Source organism: Homalodisca vitripennis, chromosome X (assembly GCF_021130785.1).
Source record: "Homalodisca vitripennis isolate AUS2020 chromosome X, UT_GWSS_2.1, whole genome shotgun sequence".
Lineage (NCBI taxonomy): Eukaryota > Metazoa > Arthropoda > Insecta > Hemiptera > Cicadellidae > Homalodisca > Homalodisca vitripennis.
The window spans coordinates 48954674-48968605 of record NC_060215.1 but is presented as its reverse complement, the minus strand read 5'-3'; the positions used below and the strand labels follow the sequence as shown (position 1 = coordinate 48968605).

Below are 13932 nucleotides of genomic sequence, written 5' to 3'. Positions count from 1 at the left end.
GAAATAACCTAATAGAAAGAAAAATTTAATTTAATTTACACTGCGGCCAATTACTTTTTTTAATTTAGACAAGTCTTAAATAGTTTATGGTCATTCAAATTTAGTGCTTGTTATTAAATAATCCATGTTACAATATGTTTTCTAAAACTTGGATTACACATGTAATTTAGAAAGAGACCAATGTTTAAGAAGCCACATTTGATATCTGCGTTTTTTAATATTTAATCGTAGAACAAAAAATGATGTGAGTACGGTTCAATCCGTGGTTAAAAATTATATGCTCAGTTTTTTTAAGGAAATTTGATTGCGATGAAGAAGAATGAAAGAAAGATTTTCTAATTACTTTAAATTGTTTATTTTATAACACCAACCCCAAAAAATGGGAAAAGATGGGTTAACACTGCTCGCATACCAGTCTTGGATATTAAAAATCATTATTTACAGTAATAAATCTAATAGATCAGTTATAATAATCATCTATAAATATCAGTTTCACTAAAAATTAAACGTAATTTTACATACAGTTTTTACATGTATTGTTTTACTATTTGAGTATCCAGTGCCCATTCTGTCGATATAATTTGCAAACGCTGAATGGTCTTTTAATTAAATAATAACATAAATATAACAAATGCACGTGCACCGTGAAGTAAGTTTAGTAAAAGTCTGATGTTAAATCGTGCAAACATTCACTTAGGGTTGCGAAGACGAATGATATCTATAAAGATAAGAAGAATAACTACTCCCAATGTGGAGAAGCGAGGAGGGGGCGGTGTGGAGGGGGGGATGAACATCAGTCCATGTTTCCTGTAAACATCCAGTCCCACCGGAGAAAATTCGACGATGACAGCGTATCTGAATATTTAACGAATTCCTTAAGTGGAAAGCAGAGTCGGGATCGGGAAAGGAAGTGCCGATGGGAGGTGGGGAATGCGAACGTATTTACTTCTGAACGCTACTGCAGATAAAAGCTTTTTATTTATTAAAATCACAACGTCAAAAGAGATGTCAAAGTTAATACGTAACATAAAAAGTGTTAAATGTAATAGGCGGAAATTGAAAATCGTGGGTCTTAGGAAAGTTAGCGCCTCGTCAGCATCTGGAGTTTGGTGTCCGTTTACTGACTGATTTTAGCAATTAAAATGTTATATTCTATTATAACACTGGAGGTATACATGAGAAATCACGTTTTTAATATCTATTCTTCTTACATTGCACGTATACAAAACTATGATATGACTTCGTATCTCAACTCTTCTAAAGGGGCCCTTTATGTTGTAATTTTATATGTTCATAACAACAAGTTAATATTGTTTAAAATCTCAATTGTACTTGTTGTTAATGTGTCAATCTATATTAAAATGTTCTGTTTATTAGATGCAATTTCATTTAAATTGTGTACAATTTTCCATTTAAATTTGTATGCGTGTAATAGAATCTCATAAAGAAAATGTCTCTTCGGCAACAAAGCATAGTCTTTAAATATATACCGTTTTGTAGCTATTTCTCTCGTCTTTCAAACGTTGAATAGCAAAGTGATTGAAATATTTTCCCATTTGATTAAAGGCATAAGTAGTGAGTTGTTAGTAGGAATGATAACGATTAAGTGACAGCTCTACTGCTGGTTGTCGTCAGTAGGGATTCCCATTGGCTTGCAACTCAACAACGTTGACGGCATATTATTTGAATAATAAATGAACCCGTTGAGTGGAATTCTGAGGTTTGCAGAAATGATACCAACGTACAATGTGAACTTTATCTCAAAAGTAAATCAACTTGAATACATTCAGTTTTGTCCCTATTCGTAAAAATTATGAATTGAAAACATACATTTACTAATGTTCACAAATAAAACATCAAACAATTTTTTGGGAAAATTTAAATTTTTAAAGTTAGTTAAGGTCCTTTCACTATAAAAGAAGTAATTTGCTCAGACATGCGCAGTATTTATTACATTACATTCCCTTTCTGGAACTGAGTACACAGGTCGGTTACGGAAAGGAATTATTTTAATTTTTTTCCGATTTCTCTTAAATTTTCTCATTTATGGATAAGTTCAGTTTTGGAACAAATGTTTGTTTTATCATTCAGAAAGTACAGTTAACAGAAATAATTGATTGAATCCTTCCTCTCCCCCCCCTCCTCAAAAACAGACAAGTAACAGATCAAATTCTTCTTAAGGCACTCTGTATACTACGATTTCCGACGTCCAATTGGTTTTAGCTCCAGCTGATTAATTTCTTCTCCTTCATTTAAAAACAACACATATTTATACAAAACCCATATTAGTGTATTGTAAAGCCAAATCAGGAGTTTTTTTGAAAATGTGACCCTGACAGAGCAAAATGGAAGCATGAATATGTGGATTATGGTACCGTTGTTCTACCTTCACCGCAATCACTACACTTGAAAATATGTACAGGAAATTATTTTCGATATTTGCCTAACCTTGACTCTTCAAACAATATACACTATTGGAAAACGTTCAAATCGATCTCTCACTATTTAACATGTACTCACTGTTAATACAATTTGCTAAGGAAGATAGTAAATTATAATTACATCTGCAACAGATAATATTCACCGGAAGGGTTTATTGTTTTAGTAATCGTCTAACTAAAACAAAACATCGTTGATGCGAAATTGTCTAGATTACGAGATCTATTTCATTCTTAACTAAGAGTTTCAAGAAGTACGAGAGGTATTTAAATTAATTAGTTTATTAATGAGATAACGTCGTTTTCTGCTGCCTTACATGTTAGAGCCTTAAGAATTTTAGAAATATTATTTAGTTTTGCTCAATAATAATCTCTAAGATTCAGTAATAAACAGAATATGTGGGTAATTTTGAATTCGTAGTTTTTAAAGGTCTACTAAATCTGTGAGAGGTAGTTATTATCAAACATTTCGCTCGCTAAAACAATCTTCTATAATTTAGTTTTAATGGTATAACGTTATCTTGTATGACATCAATCCAATCCCGATGATAACCGAGAATAGCCTCCTACCCGATGGCTATAATAGTTGCTGCGTTATAGTTAAATTACCTCGTTATGCTGTATTCAAGGCTGGCACTTTCCGATAGCGATAATTGAGCCTTTGTAAGCTTAGGAATAGTGCTTTCAATTATAAACATTATAATTATATAGCCTAATATTGATTACTTGTTAGTGTAATCAAACAATAAACAATAATATGGAACAAACATACTTGTGTTTATAATATATTCGTTTCTTTGACATCATGGAACATTGTCAAAAATGTGAAAACTTCTAGCCAATTTCATCCAGCGTTCTTCTTTAGAAATTCGCTCATAACACCAATTCCAATACGACGTCCATGTTTAATACTTCATGTCCTGTACGCATGAAACATAATATACCTTTCATTTAATATGAATTCTGTGAAAAATCTAATGAGATTTTGAAATTATTTTGCTTAGGTTTAGTTGTTGATAAAGCGAAATATAAGCTCCATCACTTTAATGTGAGTCATCAGTTTTATCTACGTGTTTTAATAGCTGAAAACATACAGGTTTATGTCAAACATATTATTAAATAGCATTTCTTTGGCGCGTTACCACCTTCAATACTCCTCCATTACGTTTCCCTATCCTCTTTCATGGGGTATCGTTAAATATTCAGAAGTGATGTCACTGGTACTTTCTCCTTTTGTAAATTTATATTTGTAGAAAATACGTTCCAATTACATTTCCTTACATTCCAATTAGCTTCCTCTCACATTACTCTTCCCAAGCGAAGTGCGAGTAACGGACGTTTCCATATTTAACGACATTGCTTATCAGGTGCGTATTTACAAAAACGGAACTTCAACGGCAGTTCAATTATTATGACATTTATTTTCCTAAAACGTCTGTTTATGGAGGAATTATTTTTATTCGGATGGAATGATGTCTGAAGTGTATCTCGATATATTTTTACTGTCTGAGGACGATAGACTCACGCCTACCAATCAGATTAGAGCCAGAGTTTAGGAGAATTGTCGTTTTTGTATTGGTTTTACCGAGAAGTTAATTACAATCCTTATTGATCTTCTAAAACGACATGGAATAATTGATTGAAAATTCAATCACTCCCGGAAAGTACAATGTAATAGCATGGTAGTCACGATGGTAACAACATAAAATTGGTGTGCGGGGAATAAGAATGTTTCGAGTGGATGACGGTACACGATAACGTACTGTCTCTAAGGGCTGTTGCTGTGGATGCGAGTTTTAACTGAACCAAATAATGAATCATTTGTTATCACCTCCCAGCTAACAAAGGCAGAGCGCTTATCAGTAGACTAATTGGCGCCAACTTTAGGTGGGAAATACTTCCTTCTCTGGCGGGAGTAATCGCGCTAAGAAACAAATTATCACACTATTACTTATGAGCTTCTGCTCTCGCGCCCGTTCCACTTATACATTTCAGGAACAGTGTTACACAATATTCCGTGAGTGGTAACAACTGGTAACAGTAACCAATTTATATTCACATTTTTTCCCTAAACCACAATGCTGTACGAATGAAAATTAATTCTAGAGTCCTCTTCTTTGAATGTTATCATTGTTGAAAAATAAGATAATAATAATTGCACATTGCATTCGTACGTTGTTTTCCTGAAACTACTTACAGTAATTTCTTAAACTGATGGCTGGAATTGATTAGGTAGAGCTTTGCGGTTAGCCAGCTCTCAGAATCCGTAACCAAATAGTCAGCTTCATCCTAATCAACTGGTATTAACACCTTATTTCATATTACAACCAGGGAGTGCCTTTGCTAACTTCGCAGGTTTTTCCCGGTTTGCTATTGTCGATTGTCTTCTCGGTCTTGGTCTTGGAACATGAATACTGTGTTCATCGGTCTTGGATCCAAAAACATGAATACTGTGTTCATCGGTCTTGGATCCAAGAACATGAATACTGTATTCATCGATCTTGGATCCAAGAACATGAATGCTGTGTTCATCGGTCTTGGATCCAAGAACATGAATGCTGTGTTCATCAGTCTTGGATCCAAGAACATGAATGCTGTGTTCATCGGTCTTGGATCCAAGAACATGAATGCTGTGTTCATCAGTCTTGGATCCAAGAACATGAATGCTGTGTTCATCGGTCTTGGATCCAAGAACATGAATGCTGTGTTCATCAGTCTTGGATCCAAGAACATGAATACTATGTTCATCGGTCTTGGATCTATTCCGACCTATTCTGCTCGCCTGTTATTCGAGCTATGGTTCTGAGAAATATTTAACTGTAGTATTTTGATTCTGAATATATACTTACATTATTAAAACGTTAAGAGTATATTCGGGTTCAGGGTAGCATCCACTTAAATTTGATACGCCGCACAAGCCTTTTTAATAATAATTTTTGTTACAATATTGAACATGTTTTGGATTATCTTTTCAGAAATACAAAATAGTTTTGAGAATCTCCAAAATAATACCTTTTCTATACTATTCAAGCTTTTTATTTATTATTTTTTCAACATTTTTATTCATTTAACCCTCGATGCTCACAAAATATGTTATTTTTAAAATTCCTCTAAAATATTTAATATAGGAATAGAACGCCTGCAATTTAATATTATACTCAACTTTACTGAGTCCATGTTCAAATCTTAATATTTCAAATTCTTTGTCTCCAATCAGAATTATAAGATCCAAACCAAACTCTTAGAAAAGGGTTTGTGATTATTTTTATTGTACTTCTGTTAGGCGTAGAAATACTTTATTATTTGAATATACTTAGACAGCTATCGATGTTATACCACGAATTGTATGATAAAGAAACAGTGTAATTGAATGTTTCAGTCCCTCGACACATTGAAGGTGTCTACTGCCTCTATAAACTAAGGTTTCTTTAAAAATATTTGTCACTCACACATAAAGATCAACTTTACTAAAAAACGGAACCAAATTAAATGCTAAAAGCTTTTGGGGGTACATTTATGACCTTGGCAATTTTCTAGAACATCCTCTGTTATAGGATAAAGCTAGCCTTCCAATAAAATTTAAAATCTTCTTAGTTACTTATAGTCAACTCCTACTGCTTTACAGATTTTAATCGAATAACAAACGTTTTATGAAGTTAACGGCGTGGGGTCCCTTAGTCCTAGATATGTGATACACAGGCTTTACTTACAGCATAAATTAAAAGTTATATTCTTACAGGGATATACCTATGAAATACCCACACGTTTCAGCTTCTCGAGCTAAAATGGCCCATACATTTGGTGACAGGTCAGAAACATTTCACAAAACAAATGTAAATCGACTGACTGGTGTTATTCAAATTTACGCGTACAACGAGGAACGAGCGGTTCAGAGAACAACGATGTTTATGTCGCTCTACTGCATCACCTCAGAGCCTTGGAAAATGCTCATTGATTTAGAATCTTAATATACCCGTGTTTGTGAATCACAGCCACTTCTTAACCACCACTTAAGAATTTAGACTTTTCTCAAAGATGTTTTAATCAAAGTTTCTTTTAATATTGAGCAGTGATTAAAATGTCTACTTCCTAAAATGTTCACGCTTGACAAATGTCTACACGGGAAAGGCGATGAAAATTGCTGTGGAGAGGGATAGTGTAAGAAAGATGAGGGTAGTGCTACCCTTAATACCGACTGACCTTTTCTGATTCACCACACTTCCGCAAAGGTGGTTTGACTTTTACCGCAAACTCTGTAGTTCTTCGCAGCTGAGACTGTCTTGTAAAGCCGATACATAACGAGAGCTCCATGCTAGCAAACGATGCGAGATCCCGTTCAAACTATCGTCCGTATCCATAGCACATAGCTAATTATGGAAAAGAAGTAAAATAATAGTTAGTAATTATAGTATTTACTTCAAAAACTAAGTACTATCAAAATATATACTTTCAAAACTTGGTATTACAAGTATCAGTGGTATATGGTATTCGGTTACCATCTTTTCATCATGTAAAGTAACTAAGACTAAATAACGAGCATAGACTCCAGAATGATTGTCTATATTACCGCTTTGAATAGTTGTTATCTAAAAAATTAATTACGTGTCATTGCTTAAAATTGAGTGAAACAAAAACGTAAGTCATTCCAGTTTTATGAAATGCTTGTACAATTCAGTTAGGTAACAAATAATGAAAAGATTATTCCTAATTTAACTTGTTTGCCATCCTCATAAAAACACGATCTTTTTAAAATTTTAAAATTTGATACGTATTTTATAATACTTTTAAGTCCCTTAAAAGAATAAATAGAAGGTTAACTTAAAATATAAATACAGTAACTGAAAGTATAGTTCTCAAATTAACTTGCATAAATTTACAATGATGTCCGGATCATATTACATTAGTATAAAGTAGGCCTTATGGTGCTTTTGAAAACCTCAGAATGCTTTCATATAATAACATATATTGGGGAATGAAACTTAAGCCAACCTTTAAAACCAATACATTTTTACTTGTATAAACTCATAAGCAATGTTAACATTTCAATTGTTATTTACTCTCTACGATTCATATAGTTGGAAAATGTGAATAAATATCATCCCGCATGAATATATGTGTGTGTGTAGGTGAGGGGGTGGGTTAAGTAATTATTATAACTATTGCTATCATCATGATTATCTGTTCCGACAACGGTGGGTGCCACGTACTGTTCAGGGGTCAATAAGTGCCGATAACTAATACGTTCCTAGCTGCAAAGGTTGCCGTCTAACATTTACTAATAGTTTCCATTTCATTGTTATGCTCTATATGTTTTCATTGTTCATTTCCACGGTGAATGATACGTCATGCGATGGTCTCAGTGGCACAAAAAGTGTTCCCAGTAAAAATCAATCTTTCGTTTCTCCAGAAACAACATTAACGTTTTTCAACATTGTTAAACCGGTAAAATATTTCTTTTTAATTACAAATCCTTTGCACAAATACAGCGTATTTTAGCCGAGCTTTCAGTCGGTGTTTGTGTTTTCAAAGTAACTTTTAACTGTTTGTCACCGTAGCCGCACTACGGCAAACAAACCTCGCCGCAGTTAAATAACTGTTTTAGATTGCTGCACACGTAAACAAGTACACGGAACTGCTCGCTGTGTGTGTACACGGAGCGGTGGCATTAAAAACACAGCAGGTGGGAGATTCATTCGGGACTGCTCATTTTACTGATGACAAGTCGGAGAGGGTTTGCTCGACTGTGTTTGCTCAACTGCTCGTTAAACACACGAGTCACTCAAAGTTGCCGGTAAAAACTAAGTACACAGGTGTTTTTGAGATCAAAGCCAGTGTTAGTGGAGTGTCAACAGCAGCGCGGTGGGGTGGGAGCGGGCGTGGGAGACTTGTGGTGGGGGTAGGAGCTGACAGGCCAGTTCGGGGACTTCGTGTCAAAACAGCGTGGGACCGATAAATTAGAGGGCCCCCTGGGCTCGACCCGCTCCGGCTCCGACGTAGGTTACAGTATCTTATCCCCCTCGGCCTTTCTATTGTTTCAAGTGTTACACCGTCAGCTGTAGACAGTCGTGTATGCGGATTTAGTAACTCTTTCAATGTTACAATATCTTATACCCCACATTGCTTTCAGTGCTACACCGCCAGCTGCAGACAGTCGTGTATGCGGGTTTAGTAACTCTTTCAATGTTACAATATCTTTTACCCCTCATTGTTTTGGGTGTTACACAGTCAGCTGTAGACAGTCGTGTATGCGGATTTAGTAACTCTTTCAATGTTACAATATCTTATACCCCTCATTGCTTTCAGTGTTACACCGTCAGCTGTAGACATCGTGTATGCAGATTTAGTAGCTCTCTCTATGTTACAGTATCTTATACCCTCATTGTTTCAAGTGTTACAACTTCAGCTGTAGACAGTCGTGTATGCGGATTTAGTAGCTTTTTTAATGTAAAATACAAATTTGTCTTGCTTATAGAATGTCCAGAGGAAATGCTAATAATTAATTTAAAATTTGCCTTATAATGTTAATATAGCATAACAAACATGTTTTAGCCACCGCTAACAACACTAACAATATTGGAAAGAATAGTGTTCATAGAAAGGAAGAGGCAATATTTTCCTGAAGAAAATAATCAGTTAAGCAACTTTGTTATTTCTCCTAACAAATAAATTGTTTTAAATTTATAAATTTATTTTTATTTTTTAACCTTCTATTCGTCAGGTTTATTTTTATAGCTAAATATTTATTGTAATACTTGTTTTACATTTTTAAGGAAACATTTAATGCGTCTCCGATTTCTTTTGCCCACTCCCATTGACCGTAAGCCTCCCGAGGGATCTTATCAAATATAATGAGGTGGTGAGTCGGTAGGATACAAGGTAAACACTACAGATAAACAGTTTTCTGGTCATAGGAAAATTTGATACCGCGCTGTCTTTAACCCACACTAAAGTTCGACTTGGACAGTGTTGCCCCACGACTCATCAAATATAAAGTATATACTTTTTATCGAAAAGATCAACCGTGCTAAATTAGATGATCTTTAATTTTTATCTTTTAGTGATATTATTTGAATACTTTTACTGTAGACACTGTAATGGATCAGAGTTCAAGTGCCTTTTTAATTTGAACTTATTTCTGTTATATATGTTTAATCTTTAAAACTCGGCAACTGAGTTTGCTCACTTCCATTAGAGCATAGTCACACATTGTTTTAAATTCTTGTTAGTGTGATTTTCGCACCAAACATAAAAACATAATATGCAGGTTGATTCTTTAGCAGTGAGGCTACGTATTTTGAATTTTAGAAAGACCAAAAGTATATTTGAATTTGGAAACAGTCTTCCTTTTTTATACTGTATATAATATTTCCAGAAAATTATAGTATTTTTGATTCTGTGTGAGGGACTCCATATTTAGACTGAATTGGAACTCAAACTTTATTTATATTCATCGTTATAATGCGCTTTATTGTACTCAGTATACTACATCATATATAGTGATATCTGTTCTTAATTATTATCTTAGTTGAATATTTTTATTTTATGCTTATCCAGAATTTCAATCCAGTGGGCAGGAGAAGTGTACTCTGTATTCATGAGTTTTATGTACACTCCGCATTTATTGAACATTTTCGACTAACCGTATTTCAAAAACTGTTGTACTTTGGAGACGTATGGCATTCGAAACTACATTATATATTATTTATAATAATTAATATAAAGCAATCAAATAAGAAACGTTCATTCTAATTAATACAAACCAAAAGGAGATTTTCTTATAATTGTAGGTATTAAAGAAAGTTTGAATAAGTTAACTTTAATTTTTTTTTATGGCACTCGAGTACGAATCTCTTTTTTAGCAAAATAAATCATTTTTGTTAATTGAATTCGTTACATAAAACATGTAGGTAAAATAGCCGTTTATTATTTGTGTTAGCTTTCCACTTTGATGTGTCGGTTGTAAACGGCTTGTAAAACTCACTAACCTCTTGTATTTCTATCCACACGTGATGTATTTTCTAATTATAAAAGTAGATACGTAATATCAACATACTTTGATGTATAACAATACTTTCCTTCTTCCAGCTATAAGACAAATTTTTGCAATTTCTGGAGACCACTTAATTGCTTCCCAAAAATGGGAACTAAGTATGTTTTACAGTTTCGTTTTAGTTTCTTCAAGGTCGACAATTAATTCTCTTCATTAGGAATGAACAAGGACAGCGTTCCCAAGCTGGTGGTGCTCTCTCAACATGTGTCCTGTGACTCCTTTGTCCCGTGTATATAAAGTGGTGTGTTTCCCCACCGTCCGCAGAGTCAAACAAGGTCTGTCCTATGCTAATCGAAGCCCCTGGCAGTTTTAGTCCTTTAAGGGAGTCCCGGCTGACTAACTCCGATTCGTTACTATTCACAACAAAAGTGCTTAAGGGATTTCGGATCTGGTTTCGAAGTAGAACAGATAAATACTTCAGAAATAAACATTATGTGACTTACAATAGTACTTTCACAATTGTTGTGATGGTTATTATCATGTTATTCTCTTTCATATACTTGGTGCTTGATATATCCAACAGTTCTACAGTATTTAGAAATTCTACTGAGTAACACACTTTTAATACTTAATACATTCGTCATCAGTTATGGGCGAATATGCAGCGCGATTAAATTTGTTGTAATCGTAAATCTTGATATGAAATTCGATTGTTTTTTAATTGACCTACCCAAAAGTAATGTTTAAGTTATAAATAAACGTTGTAATCATAAAATAATAATAATTTCCTATATTTTAAAAAAATACTGGCAAAAAATTAACTATATTGAACATTTTGTATAAAATGTTGATTTAGAAATCCTCATTGATGGAACATATGTAACCATTAATCTTAATTTATCGTTAGCGGATTTTCAATTCCGGGAATTGAGATGTACAGTAAAATATAACTACTATTACTATAGTATATACTACTATTTAAACTCTTACTTATTTATGTGTAGATTTTGTAGATATTTCAATTGTGCTTATGGTAGGACTGAAGATGGCTTCATGACTTCACCGAACTTGACCCCAGGAGCTCAAAGTTATCTCTCGGTCAAAAGTGTATACACTATATATATAGTACAATATATATATATATATATATATCACAAATATAATATGCTATGCAGTATAACGCGGCTTGTGGAAAAGACAACTTTTTAAAAAAAAAACCTAAACCATTTTAACCTTATTACAAAAATTGATCTCATAAATGTTCTGGCTAAATTCGTTGCGAGCTTAGTACGTCATTTCGTTGAAAGGTCATTTTTTAATTAAACATGGCAGCCGTTTAAATTTTAAAGTGACAACCTCATTATTTATGAACTCAAGAGGGAAATGTTTTTGGAATGCTTATACACATTTACTTAACATTTTATCATTTAAATCTGTTGTATTCCGAATGATTTTGAGATATTTAGTACACGCAAATTAAATGAGAATGTATCAACAATATTTCAGTTGTCAAAAAATCTACCTCTTTCTTGTCAGCTAGTTCAAATTAAAATAATTGTAATGTGATTATAGTTGTATCTTATGGCCTCATTTTAAAATTAATATCTTTATTGTATAGCTGTTTTTATTTATGTTGATATCAACTAATTATTTTATCCGGTTTTAATGAAGACAAAAACGATCAATAAAACCGTACATATAAACCATAATAAAAATCATATTGATCCATTAACACTTTTGTCAGCAAGTCACTAATTAATCAACGCCGGACGGTCCTTGTGCCGGAAAACAATCGTGACAAAAGCCAATTTAACTAAACAATCAACCAGATGTCAGGTTTAATAAATGCATTGACTAGAGCAAATTCATTAATTTAACCGAGCATTAAGTTTACAAATCGGCAACCGGACGCCAAAGCGTCATTACAATGTTACCGGACACCGCGTGAACCGGCTGCGGCGGCTGCACAATCCACTACAAATGCGCAATTTGGGCGCGTCCGCCGAGCACTACAGTACCGCGACCGGTAGCTAAGCCTAATGATGTAACAGGAGGAGAGAGGCGGCAGTGGGTGTGGGAACAGCCCATTCCAGCTCTGGCCTCTACCACTATAGTATGTTCTATTGAAATACGATACTGTCATTACAAACACAGATTGAAACAGCAAAACTGGGAGTTTCTCTTGATTACTTCGTTTACGTGAGTGGCGTTTTATTTCACGACTGTATTTGCGTATTTAGATTATAATTACAGAAATGCTTCATAAAAAATCAAAATTAAATTTTAATTGTCTTGTGAAACTTACGCGGACTAAATTACGAGTAGACGTTATTAGGTTGCCCGGTTAAACTTTTTAACAACTGAACAATTATCTTCGAGGAGGACTACTTCTTGCTTAAGGTAACATTCAGTTAAACGTAACTTTTCGCCACAAATCTTCCTTTTAAGAAACCAAATGTCTGCTTTAAGCCCAAAATTACGTGTGAAACACGCTCTTTAGCATCGTTTAATAGACCGCTCTAAATATGAAACTTTACCTCTTTCTTCGTTCTAAGCTTATTACGTGGAAATCCTTAACTGCGTCCGAGAAAATATTACTGTTTTATTCGACGTTTCAATCTAAAATGTATATTATGTTAACTAAGTATAAAATAGATATTACATTCTTTAATATAATACATACGTCTAATAATATAATAATATTTTAAAATAAATATAAAGTATATTAATTGAAATATTTTGCTCAAGATCAAACGATGGTTACATGTCTAGGTAGTCATGTGTCACATTAGCATTGAAGAGATTTGAGAAGCCATCTCAATAAAAAAAGGAAAACATACTTTTGGATTATCATAAAATTATTTAAAACTTTGCTTTTGAATATAATTTCGTTCATTTAAATGTATAATCTACTTTCAAATGTCAAACGTGTTGCATTATTTAAACTTGTCTATCGGAAAACTTTCAGATTAATGTTGCTCTTTCCTGATAGTCGTAAGAGCGTCATTAAATTTAAACTTGAATTATCACGTTTCTGCCTGCTCTTTCATCGTTCAGCTTGTTCAACGTTTTTGTAAAAATCAACATTAATTTTAAGAAAATCTTTGCTGTTTTATATCAAAGTCAAAGTACACTTTAAGGAGCGCCTTTCAAGTTAACAACTTTTGATGTCAACAACTTACTATCCTTCTCCTTTCTTATTTCTCCAAAATTTGGAGTGTTGTGTCAAATAGCTCTCAGCATTCAAAATCTCTGCTAACAATATTTCTTTCGCAGTAGATTTTATATGTGTTCAAATACTTTTTCTTCTAGTTCAAATTAAAACACGCAATGCCATTATTTCTACGTTATATGTTTAATTTTGAATGGACTTTAGCAAATCTTCGTTGTTATTTACTGATTCAAGAATGGCACTTTATTAATTAAAACCTCACTCAAGAACGGAACTAAAAACTAATCCGTATTAAATCCTATATGATTTTTACAAATTAATTGTGTTTGAAA

At 33.5% G+C, this 13932-nt stretch overlaps 1 protein-coding gene across 4 annotated transcripts in view; it reads left to right on the top strand.

The window, feature by feature from the left end:
• Positions 1–13932, top strand: part of LOC124368986 (CUGBP Elav-like family member 4) — a 198512-nt gene that overhangs the window by 137989 nt on the left and 46591 nt on the right. The window lies entirely within an intron of this gene.